Raw genomic sequence first — 13,613 nt, forward strand, 5'->3', positions numbered from 1 at the left:
GCGATGGAGGGCATCCTAGGGAAGGAAGGTGGACTTTGACTCCCACTGTGGGAAAGGACTCTTGACAGCAATGACTCAGTAAAAACATTATTCTTACTTTTTGACTTGTTCTGTAGAATCTTTTGGATTTTTTTTCTCCCCCTCCCCTTCTGTTTTACTTGTTGATTTTATTGGCAATATGAAATCCAGTTAAGCTTTTGAGTTTTTTTCGCCCCTCAGTCACATTTTTTTATTGTTATAAACCTCTGCCTCTACATTGGGCTTTTGCAGTTCTGTGGAATTTTCCTTTTCCTTATTTTCTTTCTTCTTCCGTTTTTTTCTTTTCTCTTTTTTATATTTTTAATTTTTAAACCTATTATATGTTTCTACATGTATTCCTTTGTTTGCCTTTCCTACTGTTCTTTTCCCCTTGCAGTTAATCTTTAATGTATGAAAATCTTCTTCATCTACCTCTATTTAACTTTGCATATCTATTCTTTCTTTCTTTCCTTTCCTCTCAACATATTTGTTAGTTTTGCTTTCATTGCTTTATTCCCCACTTGGCACCTTGCTTTAATTTTGTTTTCCAATTTGTGCTTTAATTAGTTTCATTCTTAACTGGTAAATATAATTTTTGGTTTCCTTTGTTTGCCAGGTCAATCTACTGTACTCTATTTTTGTTGGACTGTTTTGACTTTGCTCATGGGTGTATCAGAGAAGGTGATGGCACCCCACTCCAGTACTCTTGCCTGGAAAATCCCGTGGATGGAGGAGCCTGGTAGGCTGCAGTCCATGGGGTTGCTAGGAGTCGGACACGACTGAGTGACTTCACTTTCACTTTTCACTTTCATGAATTAGAGAAGGAAATGGCAACCCACTCCAGTGTTCTTGCCTAGAGATCTCAGGGATGGGGGAGCCTGGTGGGCTGCCGTCTATGGGGTGGCACAGAGTCAGACAAGACTGAAGTGACTTAGCAGCAACAGCAGCAGCATGGGTGTATATGTGTATATTCCATTATTTTAATTATTATTTGCCTGATTTTGGAACTGCCATTATTCTGGGGTTCATCTTTGGTTTCTTGTTTTTGGATATTTGTTTTAATCTCACTTAATTCCATAACAAACCACTTGTGGAATCTTCGTTCCTGACCAGAGATAAACCCCTGATGAGCCTTTGGAGTGGGAGCACTGACTCTAAGACCCTAGACTACCAGAGAACTAACCCTAGGGAGAATCAAATAGTGAGAACTCACACAAAGGAAACCACTTGAATACAAAACCAGCATCACCAACCACCAGTAGCACCCTGTGCAGGCCACCTCATCTAAACAACAAGCAAAACAAAAATACAAGCCCAATCATCAGCAGACAGGATTACCACCTCACTCAGCCTTGCCCATCAGAGGAAAAACAAATAAACAAACAAAAACTCAGCACAAATCTCACCCTATAGGAAGCTTAACCAAACCACTGGACCAACCTTAGGAGTGCAGAAACCAAAAGGAGGAAAGAATTCAACCTTGAAGCCTGGGAAAAGGAGACCTCAAACACAATAAGTTAAAAAAAGAATAATGAAAAGACAGAGAAATACTACACAAATGAAGGAACAAACTAGAAACACCAGAAGTCCAAAAAATGAAGAGGAAATAGGCAAACTACCTGAAAAATAATTCAGAATAATGATAGTAAAGATGATCAAAAACCTTGAAAACAAAATGGAGAAAATGCAAGAATCAATTAACAAAGATCTAGAAGAATTAAAGAATAAACATACAGAGACAAGCAACATAATTATTGAAATTACAAATACTCTAGAAGGAATCAATAGAATATCTGAAGCAGAAGAACAAATTAGTGAGCTGGAAGATAAAATGGTAGAAATAGATTCAATGCAATCCCTATGAAATTACCAATGGCATTTTTCACAGAGCTAGAACAAAAAATTTCACAATTCATATGGAAACACAGAAGACCCAGAATAGCCAAAGCAGTCTTGAGAAAGAAGAATGGAGCTGGAGGAATCAGTCTTCCTGACTTCAGATTATACTACAAAGCTATAGTCATCAGTTCAGTATGGTACTGGCACAAAAACAGAAATACAGACCACTGGAACAAGACAGAAAGCCCAGAAATAAGCCCATGCACTTATGGGTACCTTGTTTTTGACAAAAGAGGCAAGAAGATACAATGGGGCAAAGACAGCCTCTTCAACAAGTGGTGCTGGGAAAACTGGACAGCTACATGTAAAACAATGAAATGAGGACACTTCCTAACACCATACACAAAGATAAATGCAAAATGGATTAAAGACCTAAATGTAAGACCAGAAACTATAAAACTCTTAGAGAAAAACATAGGCAGAACACTCGATAAAGCAAGATCCTCTATGACCCACGTCCTAGAGTAATGGAAATAAAAACAAAAGTAAACAGGCGGGAGCTGATTAAACTTAAAAGCTTTTGCAGAGCAAAGAAAACTATAAGCAAGGTGAAAGGACAACCCTCAGAATGGGAGAAAATAATGACAAATGAAACAACTGACAAAGGATTAATTTCTAAAATATACAAACAGCTCATACAACTCAATACCAGAAAAACAAACAACCCAATAAAAAAGTGGGAAAAAGACCTAAACAGACATTTCTCCAAAGAAGACATACAGATGGCTAACGAACACATGAAAAGATGCTCAACATTGCTTATTACTGGAGAAATGCAAATCAAAACTACAATGAGATATCACCTCACACCAGTCAGAATGGCCATTATAAAAAGTCTACAAATAATAAATGCTGGAGAGGGTGTGGAGAAAAGGGAATGCTCTTTCACTGTTGGGAATGTAAACTGAACAGCCACTATAGAAGACAGTATGGAGATTCCTTAAAAACTAGGAATAAAACCAACTTATGACCCAGCAATCACACTCCTAGGCATATACCCTGAGGAAACCAAAATTGAAAAAGACACATGTATCCCAATGTTTATTGCATCACTATTTACAATAGCTAGAACATGGAAGCAACCTAGATGTCCATCAACAGATGAATGGATAAAGAAGTTGTGGTACATATACATAATGGAATATTCAGTTCAGTTCAGTCACTCAGTTGTGTCCCACTCTTTGCGACCCCATGAATCACAGCACGCCAGGCCACCCTGTCCATGACCAACTCCTGGAGTTTACCCAAACTCATGTCCATCGTCGAGTTGGTGATGCCATCCAGCCATCTCATCTGTCATCCCCTTCTCCTCCTGCCCCCAATCCCTCCCAGCATCAGGGTCTTTTCCAAGGAGTCAACTCTTACTCAGCCATAAAAAGGAATACATTTGAGTCAGTTCTGATGAGGTGGATGAACCTAGAACCTATTCTACAGTGAAGTGAGTCAGAAAGAGAAAGATATATATCATATTCCAACATATATATATGGAATCTAGAAAGATGGTACTGAAGAATTTATTTACAGGGCAACCATGGAGAAACAGACATAGAAAATAGACTTATGGACATGGGGAGAGGGGAGGAGAGGGTGAGATGTATGGAAAGAGTGACATGGAAACTTACATTACCATATATAAAATAGATAGCCAACAGGAATTTGCTGTATGGCTCAGGAAACTCCAACAGGCTCTGTATCAACCTAGAGGGGTGGGATGGGGCGGGAGATGGGAGGGAGGTTCAAAAGGGAGGGGATATATGTATACCTATGGCTGATTCATGTGGAGGTTTGACAGAAAACAAAATTTTGTAAAGCAATTATCCTTCAATAAAAAATAAAAAGAAAAGAATAATGCAAGTTAGGCTAAAAATAGGGGTTTTTCTCAAATGTCTCCTCCTATGCATATTAGATTTGATTCCTCTCATCCCAAAATAGACTTTTTCATGTGCTTGAGGGCAAAGTTCAAAGAACTGCCTACAAAGTGGAGACTTTCTGCTTCCCCCCATAGTCTGGTGTTGACCTCAGAAGGGATGGGGCTGAGCAGTATTTAGGCTTTGTTTCTTCCCATCCCACAGTTTGACCAGCAGACAGAAAAGTGGAGGGAGAAGGCAGGGCTGGGCAGGCGCTCCCAGCCCCTGGTCTGGGTGGTCCACACCCCCCACCAGGTATGAAAGGAAATTCAAAAGACAGACTGGCAAAAGGAAGGCCCCCAGAGAACCATTCCAGACACTGCCTGCTATCTCCTCTGAATGGACCAGTGGCTGCCTAGTGTTTTCCAAAACCAACAAAAACAGCACGTGGAATTCGGTCTCATATTCTGGATTCCAGCGTGTCCTCCACAGTCCACTGTCCAAACTGTTTCTTGAAGTAAAGAACCATCTGGGGATTTGACTTTTCTCCCAATTTCACTTTGTAAAGGAAGGAAAAGGGCACCAGGCAGGCTTTCATACTTTGGCAGCTGATAATAAGAACTCTGATTGTATTCTTGGAGAAGTTAAAGATAAATTCATGCAGTGTAGCCATGGGAACTTATTAAACTAATTAAACTATGAATGAGAAGATATGATTTTTTTTTCTCCCCTGACTCGCACGGTGGGGCTGGACAGGACTGTTACATTGCACAGCTCCAGATGACACCCTTCACATTGCAGCCTATGTGAATGGTGTGTCCCCTCAGAGTTACACAGTGCATGGCCTGAGCAGCCATACGTACCAGCCCTATATGGTGACCCTGGGGGTGTGTGAGATGGCCTACTAAACCTTTGTGTCACATTGTTGGCTTCCAGATTAGAGTTGGAAGACAAATCTTAAGAAACAGATGGCTAAAGCTCTCAAGGCCTCATCTTTACCATGGACTCTGATCTTCGGACCTGTCTTACCAGGATATGCACCAATGATTGTACATACAATTCTTCCCAGTAGGTGAAATTCCCTTGGCAGAAATTATTGGTAAAGATAACTGGAGCAGAGGAAACCAGGCTCACAAAGTGGCTACATTTAGCAAGAAAAATGATTTGAGGACAGAAATTTTTTAAATCAATTTTTAGTTTTTAAAATGACTCCAATCTCCAGGCCTCTCCCCACATTTTGACAAACGGCTTTGGCTTCTTATCCACATCAGTTTATCTGACCTCCTTTTTCCATCAACTACCAAAATGAAAACTGCGCTGCTCGAGAGAGAGAGAGGGAGCAATTTTAAACATCTCTTAGCAATGAGGCAGAACATGCTATAGCCATCAAGTTCTAGTTGTTCATTCTATTTATTGAAAAAAGCCTGTAGCCTGATTTCTTTTATGCGAGTACATTTGAGCAAGCAAAGTTTATAGAGATGACTTATCTCATTACATTAGAAGAGTGATTTGCTATCTCAGCATCTATAAGCAATTTTAACAGACATTTCTGGATGAAGAAAAGCTTTTGTAAATATATGCGAAAGACACGATTTCATCAAGCATTAAATTGGAGATGCCCTGGAAAAATATTACATTTGTGCATTCAATTAGCTTGATTGTGGCTGAATTTTGTCCACTGAAGGCAGCATTTCTGCAGAAAAATGGGAGCATTCCCTATGTCAGCAGGTTTCTTAAAACAGAAAAAAACACACTTCCCCCTTTGCAAGTCCTCTTTTGCATTTGTGCTGTTACCAGCTCTGCGTCCCTAATCATCCTGCTCAGTCTTGTTCTCCACAGTGTAGGGTAAAGGGAGAGTGAACCAGAAGCCACGTTATATAGGCTTTAGAGAAATCCCAACCCAAAGATTCTACCATTAAATAGCCTATGTCTAGTCTGAAAGCTAGGTAAGCTCTGGGCAAAACTGGGACTGATTAAGGATATACTTAAGTTCTCCAAACTCCCCTGCTTGGTCTCTGCAGGGCCTCTCTCTCCTTTCAGTGTCTGTAGGATGCTGGTGAAATCTTGACAGTGTTGTTAGCCATGTCTCTTTCTTGAAGGTAAGTTTATAAGGGAGGCTTTATCTTGGAATGAAGGCTTTTTTCCCATATCATGGAAACAAAAGGAGTTAGTGAAGAAAAGGAGAATGGCTGGGGTTCAAGAGGGCATTCTTAAACCCCTGAAATCACAATAGAGAAGTGGGCTGAGTATTTAGAATGGTCACTAGCCCTTCCCTGCAACCCTTGTTGTTCGGTAATAGAACCATCAGTTTTCTATTAATAAGAAACAAACCACAAAAGATGTTATGTCAATGGAACCTGGCTGTGGAGGTGACTGTCCTTTTCAAGTAGTAGGTAAGGACAATTAGAACTTTCCTAGCTGTAATTCATTAGAGCCCAAGACTATCATACTTCCAAGTATGATTAATTAATTATTAAAGATAATTAATAATTTTAAAAGATTAATTAATACCAGGATTAGCAAGGAGTTTGGATCAGGAATACATAAATATTTCAAACAGGTTTTAGGTTTCTATATCAGCAAAATTGCCATATTTCTTGGATTTCTGAGCTTGGGAAAACCATCTTGGTCTTAAAGGATCACCTTTGTCCTAAAATGAACTAATAGATATGAACTAATAGATAGATATGAACTCATCTATGACTAATAGATATGAACTCATCTATGACTAAGAAACATTTTAAAGTCCAGAGTTGAGCAGGTAATACAGGATCTGTCAGTCATTCACTTATTCATTTATTGACTTATTAACATATTCAGTAGAAAGCCTGCTATATGCTGGTGACTGAACTAATCACTGAGAATTGGAAGAACAAGGCAGTGCTGACCATATAGAGTGATAAAGGCGAGGATGGAGGCACAGGTAAGGTACTTGGTGGTCCACAGTAGCTGATTCTCACCTGGGATAAAACATCTGGAAGGGTTTTGTAAGAGGTAGTCCTTAAAGCCTTTGAATTGTGGTGCTGGAGAAGACTCTTGAAGAGTCCCTTGGACTGCAAGGAGATCAAACCAGGCAATCTTAGAGCAAATCAACCCTGAATATTCACTGGAAGGACTGATGCTGAAACTGAAATTCCAATACACTGGCCACCCAATGCGAAGAGCCAACTCAGTGGGAAAGGCCCTGATGCTGGGAAAGAATGAAGGCAAAAGGAGAAGAGTGAGGCAGGGATGAGATGGTTGGATGGCATCACCAACTCAGTGGACATGAGTTTGAGCAAAATCCAGGAGATAGTGAAGGACAGGGGAGTCTGGAGTGCTGCAGTTCATGGGGTCACAGAGTTGGATACAACTTAGCAAATGAACAACAGCAACAATCCTTAAAACAGGAATTTTATTATTTTCGTACTTTTTCCCTGACATACAGGAAGAAGACAGCAGAGTCACTATAGGAAGTTCAAAACTACAGAAAAGTATAAAGGAGAAAATCTGAATCAACTGGAACTCCAACTGGAACTAATCACACTGTTAACATTTTGGCAGGACAACCTTTTGAGAATGAGGTCTTGTTTCCTTGGCAGTAAGTTCATAGGATAGAGCGAGAGGCAGGTTTCCTTCCCCATCCTGACAAGGGAAGACCGAGGTTCAGGCAGTAAAAATCAGGCTCCCCTTGCTTCATGGAAGATTTAGGCAGCTTTTGAGTTTCCAAAGTCCTGTTCAAGAAGATGTATATACCTGTATTGTCTTCAAGGGAAGGGTTCTGGAGTAAAGGAAGAAGCAACAAGCCTTTAGCAAGTAGCCTGGCCGTGGGACAGCGGGGTTCAGAGACTGAACACGGCAGTGCCCAGGGATGAGGAACAGTACCAACCTCCACACAGCGTCTGGAGTGTCCTGACCTCTGACGGGGGAGCCTGGATGTTTGCAGGGAATTAAAAACTTGCCCACCACAGTACTGGTTCTATCTGGGAACAGCTTAGTGACTGGTGTAGTGAATGGGGGAATAAGGCCCTGCCTAATGGTAAAATCTATTTTCCAGTCTTGCTCTGATTCTATACCATTTCTTCCCTCAGTCACCAGGACAGCCCCCATGCCAGGATGAACTGCTGGAAGGGAATCTTTTTATGTGTACCTCCTGACTTCTTTCTCTTCTGAAATTTTATAATTTACAATATTTGTTCCATATAAATCCTAAGTATTCCAGATACTTCAGAGCTCCATGATTGAGATCTAACTTTGTGCTTTGAAGAGCCTAAGTTAGAGGTTCCATTTAGAATCTTCAAGCAAGAGAAGGAAGATGACGGATGCTCTCTGGATAGTGTATTCCAAATTGCTGGGAAAACAAACCATAGAAAATTATTTCAGAGCATAGATGAAACAGAGGAGGAGGTGGAATCAAAACTTCTCAGCTCTTCAGTGGGATAACTGCCAGTTCTATTTTAATGTGAGCTTTCTGCATAGTTCACATCTAGTTTCTAATATGAACAGAAGCAGAGAATGCACATCAGCCTTATTCCTAGCCTCTGTATCCTCTGTTTATTCCCTTGGCCAAGACCTCCAAATCTGCACATAGAAATCCAGGCCTTTGCTGGCCTGAGCAGGGAATATTTCACCAGCCTTGTCTTCCACTTAGCAGTATCCCACTCAGTCTCACGTGGCTCAGCTCTTCCGGGAAGAGACTATTTGCTTCCTCCTTTCACCCCAGAGCCCACCCCTTTGAGAGAATCTGCCTCTCCTGGGCCCAAAGGGCTCCCTCAGCTTGTATATCATGTCCCCACAAACCCTGCAGGTTGCTTTCCTGACTAGATGGTGATCAGCTTACACCCTGAAGCGACAGAGACTGAGACAACCAAAGTTAACAAAATAAGGTGGAAATCATGCTTCCTACAAAATCAGTTGGCTTTGTAACTGTCTTTTCTCCTGGTCTAGCAACTGCTTTCTCCCACATGAATGTAAGTATTTATTGTCTTGTACTTGAAATGGAAAGGCAAATTTTGAGCTTCAAGGAATGGGCAATCCTGAGAGGGCAGGGGCTCTGGAAGAACAGTGGTTGGTCAGCACAGGCTGTACTCTTGAAACGACTTGACCTTTCTTCCCTCTGAGAACCTAACCTCTAGGTCAGTTTGACGTTTGCAAGCCTCATGGTCACTCTCTCCCACTGAGGCAGCCTGTACAGTGAGTTCAGTACTGCACAGGGATGAAATGTCCATCAGTTTAAATATCAACCACAGCTATTCTTGGGGCTGGGCTGGTTCCCCATCCCATTTTTAGCAGGATGGGGCTGTAGCCATGGGGCTCCTGCTAAGCTCTGGGACTGTCCAGGAGGTGGGCACTGGTGCCCACTGGGTGGGGTAGGGAATGTGCAGTAGGAACCCTGTGCATCAGGGCTCAGTGTCTGCACATGGGCTTTACACGAAGAGCCAGCTGTGTCCTCCAGGCAGCAGGGAGCGGGGAGAAGATCGTGGGATATAGGGTCTCAGGTTTACACTGTAGGGCTGGCCCAGGAAGCCAACTTCGGGGGAGACTGCAGTTCTCCTCTGTTACTGTGATCGAAGGCCTCCTTCAGGTGGAACTGCTGGTCTCCAAGAAGTGAGCAATGCAGAGGGCTGGCTAATGCCAGATCCCTGCCTCACAGTGGACTGGGCCCTTGCCTCCCTTTTCTCAGACCCAATGAAGCCTGTTGCTTCTTGGAAGCAGGAGCGAATATCAGCCACATGGGGCTGTCTCGCCCGGAATCCATCTGTAGTGCAGGTGGGCCATGCCGGCCTGAGAGGCCCACGCCAGACACTCAGCAGGGCATGATCAGGCGCAGGTGGCGAGGAACTGGCACTGGAGGGCTTGGTAGGTACCTTCAAGGTGGAGGAACAGGACTGTATATGAGCTGCCGTGGTCCTTAGCTGATGTTTAGCACTGATATTTAGCTCAACATCAGCACCCTAGCTGCTCTTGAGCACTGATTTCCCACACTGGCTGATGAGCGCTATCTGGTTTCAGTCTTCTCTGGTGAAATGCGTTTTGCAGCCGCAACCCTCAAGATATTCCAAGTAGAAAGCCTCCTATCTTCCCCTGGAGGAACCACACTTGCTGGTGAGTGGGCAGGTGCAGGAGAAGCTGGGTGGGCGGGATGCGCCCCTCGGTCCCCTAGGCAACCTCGCCTAGAGCGCTGGGCCGGGGCCTGAAGCACACGGGGAGATGGGCGGGGAGCGAGCGGAGCACGCCCCAGGTTGCCAAGGAGTCGGGTGGGGGTGAGGGTGCGAGTGGCTCCGCCCACGCCACGTGCAAGTGCCCACGGCTGCCCTCCCGCAGGTGAGACTCATCACAACTCTCCTTAGTCCTGCACGCTCGGCGTCCTGTGGGCCGCTCGCCATCCCAGCAGCCTGGCGGGGAAATTTTGCTCTGGGCCTGAGGATAACTCAATAGGCAGCGTTACTGGAAACTAAATTCTAGACGTTTAACTGGAAGAGCCAGGTAAGATAGGTCATTTGACCCTTGAACGACGCGCGGGTTAGGGGAGCTGACCTCCCATGGATTGGAAATCCTTCATGGCTCTATCGCTGTCTTGAAAACAAAGGAATTGGTACACGATTCACCTAAGAGCTGGAAGCTTAAAGAATTTAGATAGAATCCGAATTCAAGCCCTCGTTGTTGTTCAGTCGACTCTCTGCGACCCCCATGGACTGCCTGCAGCACGCCAGGCTTCCCTGTCTTTCGCTGTCTCTCGGAGTTTGCTCAGACTTATGTCCATTGAGTCGATGATGCTATCCAGCCATCTTGTGCTGTCCCCTTCACCTCCTGCCTTCATTTTTTCCCATATTCAAGGCCTAGTTCTTTGGATCCCGCATAGCGTGATCTGTAATTGAATGCACACTTTACCCCACACTTAATTAAAGATCTATATAGTGAAAACACACGTACTGTTTATGTTGGAAAAAACCTACCTGTAAGCACAGTTCAAACTGCCATTCAAACCTGCCTTGCTATATTTTAGGATGAAACTTTGGCTTAGATATCAAAGGTTTATGAGGGCTCCCTTTTCAGAGGTGAGTTAAATAATCAGTCATTTTCTACCACCGCCCCAACAAAGAACACAGATTTGGGGGTGCCCAGTGGGTAGCCTGTGTCTAGATCCAGGACTGCTACTGTAAGTCAGATGGCTGAAGTTAAAGATAATCATAGAAACTGTAGGGACTAGCAGGCCGCCTAGATTCAGGGGAGTTTTGGTCCCACAAGATCAGCAAACACGGAAAAGGCCAGAAGCCCGCAGTGTGTGCTGTCTATTTCAGATGGAAGTGTTAAACCAGCGTGGTGAGTCTTACCTCCAGGCAGTGCTTTCACTCTTGTTCCTGGGGCCAGGCCCCTAGGAGTCACTTCTGGGGACATCACAGAATGTGTTATATAAGTGAGAAGTAGGTTTATGGATGGGGAATTTTATAATCATGTATGTAGAGTTTCCATGCCTCACAAATATGTGTGTATAAATGTTTCTAGGAAATGAAGTGTATATGGTGGTTCTTCCTGAACCGTTCTCTCCTCCTGTTCTGCAGCCTGCCTTGCTGGGGCCAAGGAGTAGAAGGAGGCCTTTTACAATGAAACTCCCCTGTGAGCTACTGCTTTTTCTTTCTTTCTTTTTTAAAAACAGTTTAATCATATAAAATCAACTTGACTGTCACATATACAGCATAACCTAAAAAGTAACCTTTCTGTTTTAGACAAATAGAAGCAATTGTTACAGTGGGCTCCACAGCTGTAAGTTTTTTTCCTGACTATAATAGTAACATGATGTAGAAAACATGAAAAATATTTTTTAAATTATGAAGAAAAACATGTAAAAATAACAGGTATCCAGTGAAAACCATTGTTAACATTTAGGTCTAGTATAGCTTTTTTTTTTTTAATCCCCATGCATGTTTAAAGATATTAGAGAACACAAGGTATATTAAATTTGGGGACCTGCCTTCACTAAATATGAGACCATAAAACATAAGCATTTCCCCACATTGTTATGAAAGCTTTATAAATGTCCCCACTGAGTTTCGTAGCATATAAGGAGGCTTGCTAGTGGGCATGAGTCATTGCTGGGTGTAGGGTTTTAGTCTCTGGACTTGACCGTGAAGCAGAGATGGGTCTCTGCAGATAGGCATGGGAGGGAGGTTTGGGGAGAAGAGGGAGTGAAGGAGCAAGAGGAGAGGCAGAGAAAAGAAGGCACAGGGAACGGGGAGGAAGCACCTTTTTCAGGCTGCACCCACAGAGCCAGAGACTAAAGATCCGTTAGTGTGGGCTGAGCGCAGGAGACAGACTGAGCTGATTAGAGAAGGAAAAAACCCGTATCTCTCCCATAGAGGTTGGCTCTCTCTGAATTAGACTGTATTGCTTGAACCTGGCTCTCTATGAATTAGATTGTATTGCTTGAACCTGGAGTAAGTACCTATTGAATATTTTTCGGGCACTGATATTGATGTTTGATGGGTTAAGAGAAAAACTGTTATTCCCTCCTTCACAATAAGGAACCCAGTATAGAGATTTTATACATTCTGAGTTTTTCTGTTTAAATCTATATACTACCAGGACGTTTGTTTTATCAATCAGTCCACACTGGCTAGCTTGTAACAGCAGCAATCTCTTGCGCTTACTCTGTGTCAAGTGCTGTGTTATGTGTTTAACATAGATTATGATGTTTAATTCCTCCAGCATGCCTGGAAATAGGTATCATGAGCCCATTTGACTGACGAGAGAACTGAGGCTCAGCAAGGTCGACTTTCCCAAAATCTTATGGCCGGTAAGAAGTGGAACCCAAATCTCTTATTCTCTTACTCAAACAGAGTTGGTAATTAACTTATCCACTGCCTCTGCAGCAGAATTTTAATAAAAATGGAAGAAAAATCTGTTCATTAATTTTGTGTGTGTGCATGTGTGTGAAATGGGAAAAAACTGTTAACACTTCTTTATAGCAAGCTTTTAATCTTAGAATAGTTTAAGATTTACAAAATTACTGTGAAGATAGTAAAAGAGTACCTGTATTCCCACATCCAGTGTTCCCTTTTTAAAAACATGAGAGTGTGATATGTTTGTTACAATGAATAAACCAGCATCGATATATTGTTATTAATTTAAATCCATAGTTTATTGAGTTTTCCCCTTACGTCCTTTTTCTGTTCCATGATCCCACCCACGATATGATATGTAGTAGTGTCTTCTCAGGCTCTTTTATATGGTTGTTACTCAAACTTTTCTTGTTTTGGGTAACTTTGGCAGTTTTGAGGATTGCTGGTCAGATATTTTGTAGAATGTTCCTCAGTTGGAATTTGTCTGATGTTCTCCTCATGATTAGATTAGCATATTTTTGGAGGAAGTCTACAGAGGTAAGATGCCATCTTCCTCATCTTGTACCAAAGGTCCTCCCATCACTGTAACATCACTTAGATGTTCACGTTGATCACCTGTCTTAGGTTGCTGTCTTACTCCTTCCTCCTGTTTCCAGGCTGTCCTCTGTGGAAGGAAGTGACTTAAGAAGTGCGGGGTTACATGCCGTCTCCTTGAGGATGGAGTATCTGTATAAGTTATTTGGAATTCTGCAGAGTGGATTTGTCTCCTTTCCTTTTTCATTAATTTAATTAGTAGTTTATATCAGTATGGCCTCATGGATACTTATTTCATGTTTTAGGTTGTAATCCAACACCACTTAATTTTCTTGCTCTAATTGTTCCCATTTTGGCCATTAGGAGCTCTTTCAGTTGACTCCTATTGTTGCAGGAAAGGGGACCCCTTCTGGGGCTTGAAAGGAGGCTCTTCTCTAATACTCAGAAATGAATTGTCTAAAAAGAATTCGGCACATTCAGCACATGTGCTGACAAA

At 42.6% G+C, this 13,613-nt stretch overlaps 1 long non-coding RNA gene across 1 annotated transcript; it reads right to left on the reverse strand.

Moving 5' to 3' along the window:
- Positions 1–7,146: 7,146 nt before the first annotated feature.
- LOC133256215 (uncharacterized) lies at positions 7,147–10,071 on the reverse strand. Its single transcript, XR_009739134.1, has 3 exons — positions 9,611–10,071; positions 7,894–8,094; positions 7,147–7,524 (listed from the first exon to the last, which is right to left on the reverse strand). It is a non-coding gene; the product is annotated as an uncharacterized LOC133256215 (long non-coding RNA).
- Positions 10,072–13,613: the final 3,542 nt, after the last annotated feature.

Source organism: Bos javanicus, chromosome 10 (assembly GCF_032452875.1).
Source record: "Bos javanicus breed banteng chromosome 10, ARS-OSU_banteng_1.0, whole genome shotgun sequence".
Classification (NCBI taxonomy): domain Eukaryota; kingdom Metazoa; phylum Chordata; class Mammalia; order Artiodactyla; family Bovidae; genus Bos; species Bos javanicus.